Source organism: Gadus chalcogrammus, chromosome 15 (assembly GCF_026213295.1).
Source record: "Gadus chalcogrammus isolate NIFS_2021 chromosome 15, NIFS_Gcha_1.0, whole genome shotgun sequence".
NCBI lineage: Eukaryota > Metazoa > Chordata > Actinopteri > Gadiformes > Gadidae > Gadus > Gadus chalcogrammus.
In genome coordinates, this window is record NC_079426.1 from 6,625,255 (window position 1) to 6,633,412 (window position 8,158).

Here is an 8,158-nt window from a genome sequence, read left to right on the forward strand (position 1 = left end):
ACTCAACTCAGTGTGACTAAAGGCCATAATGCCCCCTGTTTCTGGACAAATACACACAAACACACATGCCAAATTAGTTTTGGGGAAGAAACACTGGGAGTGCCTACACACTGGCTCACTCTGCTCTGGCACAGAAAGTGCAAGTAAGTAAGCAGTGAGTGACGAAAAGTGATGATGGCTAGGTGCCGACATCAGCTCCTCCCTAGGTCAGGAAGAGCTGGAAAGCTGGCCTCGGACGGAGTTCAGTGACTGCATTTCCAATTAGAAAGATGTATGAGTGCAGGACCCTGGACGCCACTCCATCAGGGACAAGGACATATGGGCATGGCCATTTGGGCATAATCAGGAGCGCTAGTAATCAGTAGTGCTGGGTGTTCACTAGGACTGAGACATCAGTGCAATAAGCTGCAGCTGATGCAAACCTGGAGGTGGAGCAAATGGAAGAAGTCAGTTATCAGGAAGCGTCTGTTGAAACAGGAAGGCTCTCTGGCTCCCAGGAGACCGAGTGTGGTTAGACAGCGAGAGTCCTGTTTTTGAATTTTTTCTTCTGTTTCATTTTGAGTCTTTATTTCTGTTGCCTCTCAGTTTTTCATTACATCAGTTTTATTTGCGTTTACCAGTATCTGTGAGTGTGTGATGTTTTTTTTTTGTTTTGGCAAAGGGAAATGTAATATTTTGTGCACTAAGGCCGAAAACACGTCTCAAATGATTAGAGGAAAAGATAGAGTTGCCAAACGGCTCAGAGCACTTCATTACATAGAGCTGTTCTCCAAATCTTGGCAGAGTCAAACCACAAGAACATTTCAAGGTATTTCTGCAGAGTGCTTTCTTATAAAGCACAGTTTTCTCAGGAGAAGACTTTCTGAAGGCATTGTCCTCAAAAGACTTGGTTCTTACAAAAGCGGGAACCTCAAAAGAGATTCTTTCGATTCTTCCGTGCTTCTGACAGCACAGATATTGGAATAAAAATGTCGCTCAGAGACTAGTCGTCTGGGATGGGTATAAATCCTGATTGGGAATGCTTGTAGGCAAGGGGTTCTGCTGAGAGAAAGAGTATTGCCTTAGCTAACAGTTCTAATTAGAATGGGATGGGCTTGCGTGTCTTATCACTCAATAGACACTTTGTTGAATTTCTTCCAAAGCGCAATTGATTCCATAGTAATTGAATGGTGTTTGAGGGGGTAAACTAAGGAGTTTAGCTTGTTGAAGTGTCGCACTAATATTCATTCTAATGAAGGAGATGCTATTCATGTTTGGATCGAGTTTGTAATAAAGAATACAAGCTTAACACAAATTGCAAGGAAAGGCAAAATGTAGGTATAAGGCAGAACACAAAGATGACCATATCGCTCACAGCTCATTGATTTAAGTCTATTCATTCATTCAAAATCATATTAAATGTTAAGTGGAGTTACGCATGCAATTATTTATATAATCATAATCATGTTTTTATTCGCGAAGGGAACACACTGTAAGGAATTCATAACACATCAGCGTGTTACCTTGGTGTCAGGGTTATGCCTCACCAGATTATCCCCTCTCTGATCCTATTCATACAACAGATTTAATCCCTCCGTAATAGCTGAGAGAAACTTGGGATCAAATGCCCAATCTACAAAGTGGACATTATAATGCGTGGACCCTAACAGCAGAAGATGCGGTGGAACAGTTAAATCCTCAAATCTAATCAGTTCCAGAAAAATGACCCAAGGTACACAGAGATTACCTGCCAGCTCACGTCCAGACGTACAAAGAACTCCTTCTGTTCAGCAGTTACTCTGGCAAAAACAAGATGACCAAAAACAAGAGTCTGGATGATTGCAAAATGGTTGCATCCATTCCCTTTGTTTAGTAATATATCGATAAGAAATGTCTCACACATTAAACATATGTGTTTACATGGGCATTTCCTCTCAGCCCTAAACCTATCTCTCTCACTCTCTCACTCTCTCTCTTGCTCTCTGTCTCCCTTTCTCACTCTCATCTGCTGTTTATTTTGCTCACCCTCACTCCCACTGTCTCTCTTGCTCTCTCACTCTCACTCACACTCAATCCACCTCTGTCTCTCTCTCTCTCTCTCTCTCTCTCTCTCTCTCTCTCTCTCTCTCTCTCTCTCTGAAGCTCACTCACTCTGTCTCTCTTCCTCAATCTCACTCACTCTCCGTTTCTCTTACTCCCTCCCTCTGTCTCTCTTGCTCTTTAACTCTCAATCCCTCTCTTTCTCGCTCTCACTCTCTCATACTCAATCCCTCTCCGTCTTTCTTTCTCACTCTCACTTTCTCTCTCTCACCCTGACTCCCTCCCTGTCTCTCAATCTCACTCTTACTCTTTCCCCTATTCCTCTCTCTCCCTTCCTCCCTCTCCCTCTCCTCCTCCATCCCTAACAGATCTGTCAGGCGGAGTCCTGGCTCTGCAGAGCCATCAGATGGAGCGTAACACCAGACGACTTCTCCATTACCCCATGCCTCGGACATGGACATGCTCTGGATCTCAGGGCTGGCTGCCACCCGGCGGTTTGAGACGTCTGCGGGGGGGAGGGGGGAATCTTACTTATCGGACCTGACAGGGAGAGACGTCAAGAGCAGGTGTCAGAGTTACTCAGACGGACGTAATGGCAACAGGTCCCGGGCCTGAGAAACCGGGTTTATTCAAAATATAAGATGAATGCAGAATAGCAATAAAACACATTATTACGTCTTGGTTTTGTTGTTCTTTTTGTCTGTTTAATCTGTTTTACATTGCAATGAAAGTACTGCGGCAAAGTTGAACCAGTCATCCTTTTCTGTATGTTTGACCTTTTGTGATTGGTAATTGCAATGGAATTTCCACTAAGGCCGCTTTGCTAAATGTTAATTGACTGTTAAGGTCACCATTGTATGGAAATCTGTCAGAAACTTGAGAAAACGTAAACTACCGCCCGTCAATACACAAGTGGTTCACGATGAAAGGTCATGGTTATCATGGGGACGTTGGAACGGAAATGAAATGTGAAAGGTTCACAGCTAAGGTACGTGTGGTCAAGGACAGGCTCCTCTGATTGGATAATCCATTACATAGGAAGACAAAGAAGCACTCGCTGTACTCTGACCATTATGTTGTGTATCTTTACTGGACATGAGCGCACTTGAAATAATTGATCTTCACTCAGGCTTGAATGTTAGGAAAGAAAAAAATAAATGCTAGAATTCATCTTTTTGAATGAGGGGAGAGGAGTGAAAGAAAATGTAATATATTCAATATAAATATGTAAATATAAATATCAAGTCTTTCGTCGGCAGTAAAAGATTCAATGGAATTGTAATGAAAAACTCAAGCACATATCATGGATGCAAATCTATTCAATACATTTATATGAGTGCCTTTTTTTGAAGGGAAGCACATAAGACATAATATAACATAACACAACGAGAGATTCTTGATTTGTCCAGTAAATATTTTCCTTTGTATTTTGACCAACTGATTTGTTCTGCTGAGTTGATGTATTGCTTGTGGCAAAGTGTCAAAGAAAAAAATATCTATCCATTATTATCTGTCCATCCTCAAGTCAGCTTTGTTTCCCTGCAAGCAGGCAGAAACACACAGACACGTCCCTCTGTCTCTCCTCCCTCCTGTCTCCCCCTCCCTGAACAATGCTCTTAGAACAAAGTGAACACAGCCAGCCAAGAGAGAAAGCTCTTTCCTGATTATTATTGCGTTCGATTGTAGCGCTGACAATGGCAAAGGTAGCGAACAGAGATCGAGTCTTGATCTCTTTAGAATTGAATAAATCCATAGCGAGATCAATGGTGACAACCGTGGATCAGGAGACATCTCGCGGAGTGGAGGGACGAGTATACGTGTTTTACAGAGGTGGCAGGGTGTCATTGGGGTTAGCTCTGTCTTTTCTTACGTTATTCTTTCTTGACAGCCTCGTTTCGTCTCTGACATCGTTCTTGTTTGATTTGTTCTGGTGTATTCTAGCAGGAGACAGAGCCAGAGGCAGGGCTGGCCTTGGACAGCTTGAGGTGTGTTTGGAAACATTTGTTTTCCCATAATGGAAAATGAATGGTGATCAGGGTGTTAAAAGAGTGCAAGGTACCCAAATGTAGAACAAATTAAAAATATATCAGTTTCTTACTCTCCTGCAGTACCAAGGTGGAGGGAATACATGAGGTCTGTCCATGTCATGCTCTTTCATGCAAAGATTTAATATTCATGAAATCTATCGGCAATCCCGTCCTCAACTCCCTCCTGCACATGGAGCCACATAAGGACACTCACAAATATATATTACCCCCCCCACACACACACACACATACAAACACACGCACACACAGGCACACACACACACACACACACACACACACACACACACACACACACACACACACACACACACACACACACACACACACACACACACACACACACACACACACACACACACACACACACACCAAGTCCTCAGAAGTGGAGATGATGTGCAAATCTAGGGCATGCTGGGAGCGCTGATGGGCATTGGAAGAGAAACTGTGGCCATGAATCAGCCCCCCCCCCCACCCCTACACACACACACACACACACGACTCTCCATGCAGAGTTGAGGGGCTACAACTGGTTTCAGCTTGAGGAGATGCAGCCATTACGGCAGCCCCAGGGACGGGGGACGGGGGGGGGGATGTCCTCGTGATCGTGGAGAGGCCCCATGGCGCTGCAGTGGTCCGTCCACCCACCTGAGGCTTTGGTGTGAGCTGTCCCCGGGAGATGGGGGGGGGGGGGGGGGGGGGGGGGGGTGGGGGTGGCCCACCGGGGGGGAAATGAGCAGCCAAGGATGTGGGAGTGATGCCAGGGAATGCTCTGACGTTTGAGTGTCTGACAGGGCTTCCAGGGGGACGTTTTTTGGCTCAGTGTCGTCACAGTTGGTAAAAGAAGGAAAGAAAAGCTATCAACATCCAGAGCTCATGCATATGTAGTTCCTATATTTAGAGCCCGTTTGAGTATCTTCAAATGGATGTGGAAAGATTTGAGACTTTTGTAATGTTCAGTACACGGGCTCAGATATTTGTTGGGAGGAGTGGGGCCGGGGGGGGGGTTAAACCTGCGAGGGAATGATGGACTCACTCTAGGGGGGCACAGATGAACTGACATGTTGAGTCTGGATAAATACACAAAAATAAACACAAACACATGCACACACACACACACACGCACACACATTGACACACACACTCGCACATACACACACACCCACACATCCACACACACACACACACACACACACACACACACACACACACACACACACACACACACACACACACACACACACACACACATGCACACACCACACACACTCCAATCAGGACCAGTGTGTATTTGTCAAAGGTGAACTGTCACTCGAGATGTCAGAACCATCATCCATCATGAGCGTCAAAGCAAAGCGACACATACTCCTCCACCTTCTCTGTGTGTGTGTGTGTATTTATACATTTTGCTGTGATCTTTCAGAATCCTTGAGGATACTTCTGCAACTATACTTGGCCTGTCATTGTTTAGTATTTTACGACAAGATTTATGGGTATATTTGTATGATCCACTAAAGCACTGGAGGCTGTAAAAGGGGGATTTCACGCCTCTGCATACAATGCCAAAGGACAAACACCGCCCCTTCTGCGTGACCTTTGTTAGGGGCTTAATTCAACAAGCCAAAATAAGCTCAGCGCCAGCTAATGCGATCTCTTTGATTTGTTTTTCTCTGCCCATTTTCAAGAGGGATGCTTTTCCAGGCACTCGTCCTGTTTCGACTTAGAGCAGGGAGCTGATTGCTCAGCCATTAAGGAGAGAAAGAACACACATAGCAGGGAGAAGGCTGCTTGTTTATCAAATCCTGTCCGTTGGAGCCTGTAAGCCTCTAATCCATCTCAGAGTCCTCTGCAAGAGGGAGGATGAGGAGGAGATCCACACCGCTGTGACGGGGCTGTTACACTCCCGGGAAACAGAAAGGACGTTTTCGTAGAAAGAGACCGAGACAAATAAAGTAGAATGAGACCTTCATGAAATATGCATGGATCCAAACTGTAGTTTATAGATGATATAAATTATTTCCTTTAATTATCGTGTTTTATTTTTGGAAAACAAGACAGCATATATTATGCTGCCTTTATGAAGCTATGAATTCAAAGGGAATTCATTGCCACATCCTCAAACTGAAGCTAATGTGCTCCTGATGCGTTTCACCAGGCAGGGACACACCTGGGATGCTAACCAACACGAATCCTAAAGTGACAGTTGGGTCCATTCCAACGATAACATCCACAACCACACTCTCTGAGCAGTCAGCCACAAAAGAGCAAAACAACTGCTTCAGAAAGTACCGACACGAGCACAATCCCTGCGACAACAACACAATCAACAAACTGTGAACAAACAAGCCGTCCATCCCAGCCTCCCTCATGAAATCCTCCCCGGTGACACTGAGTAACTGGCCAGCCAAATGTTTGGTCTCTTCATGTGTGAAAAAGACAGTCACACTTTGTTCTCCTCTTCATGGCTGGACTCATCCTGGGGGGGGAGGGGGGGGGGGGGGGGGTCCCTGGAGCAGTGGTTCTCCAATGGGGTTACACATACCCCTAGGGTTACTAAAGGGGTAAAAAAGGATGATCAAAAAAGCTAGACAATCGAAAATCGAGAATGTGGTTGAACTGTAAATCTGAAACAAGGAGAAAATGGAAAGAAAGGAAAGTGCTTCCAGGGACACCAAATTATCGTCAGTTTCAGGAAGAATATCTTGGAATGGGGTTCAAATCCATATGCTCTGACCCGCCCCTGGTGTTGGGCTTCTTTTGGGAGGAGAAATTAGCTAACAGTCACATGAAGCACAGGCTCATGTTTCTCACTAAACTGTGAGTATTTGCACCCTTTTAATGTTCATGTTAACCCTGACTAATAGAACGCACATACATTATTTATGATAATTTTTTAAGAAAGTGTCCAAAAAATGTTGTGCCGGTGAAGGGGTTACTCGGCTGAAAACATATCTTAGAGGGGGTACACTCGTAGAAAAAGATAAGAACCACTGCCCTAGAGGCTCAGAACCATCCAGCCACCTTGACCTGCGCCGGGGTATGGAGGCGTGCAGTCCCACCCGAAGGCGCCTGTCAGGGTACGTATTCACTCGAGCTAGAAACACCTAATTACCCGGACGCTGGGCCCAGGGAGCCACCTGGGGCGCCCGCTATATTACATTATCTGATTTCCAAGTGTTTAATGGGATGGGCCTCGGGGGAAGACAGGCGTAGCTGATTAGGGAGGACCTTCGTCGCCAGCCGTCAGCAATCAACATTGTGCCAAATATTAAATTAAAACCCAAACGGTGCCAAGTATGGATGGATGGATACTGAACTGTGACGCCCCTGGGCAGTCCCTCAGTGTGTCTGCCTGATAATGAATCTCTGGCTCATCCGTGTTTAATGCTCATCCCCCCTGTTCGGCTGCACACGCCGGATTACTCGCCGCCGATTTGTTGAAAACACATCCTCTTCTTCCTCCCACCTCTCCACTCGGGTTGCCGTGTGTCCAGCAACAAGATGCACCAACGGCTAATCGTTTAGTTGCAGCTGGCAGCTTGGCACGCTTGGACCGCGTCCAGGAAGCCCACTCTACTGCTTCCATGAAAGGTTCCTCACAGGTTCTTCACAGGAAGCTCTGTGGTATTTTACTTCTTGTGTGGCACAGCTTTGTCTGCTAAACCGTGTAGCGCGACTGGAACCGTACCGCCAAAACTGATAATAAGGGAGGATTACACGCAGCACACTTGGTGATGCATTTGTCTTTGTGACTCCTGCTAAGTGTACATGCATCATTTGGACGGCACCTGAGTAGGATACTCATAGTGCCTTCAAGCAGTAGCGTTAATTATTTGGAGAGAGCCAGTAAATGCTTGCGTGCAAAACCAGCTTTGTCAGAATGAGTGGATGACTGGACGACTGAGTCGCCCTTTATCTTAAGATGAGTCGCTTATGGAAAACTGACAACTTTCACACTCTGATTGTTTGAAGCGTGATTACCAATCAGTGCTCGGAGCACTGTGATTTACAAAAGACAAGCAGAGGGAGACGAGTAAAAAGGTAATCAAAATGATACAGTTGATGCATCGCTTCAAGGACATCTTGATCAGCCA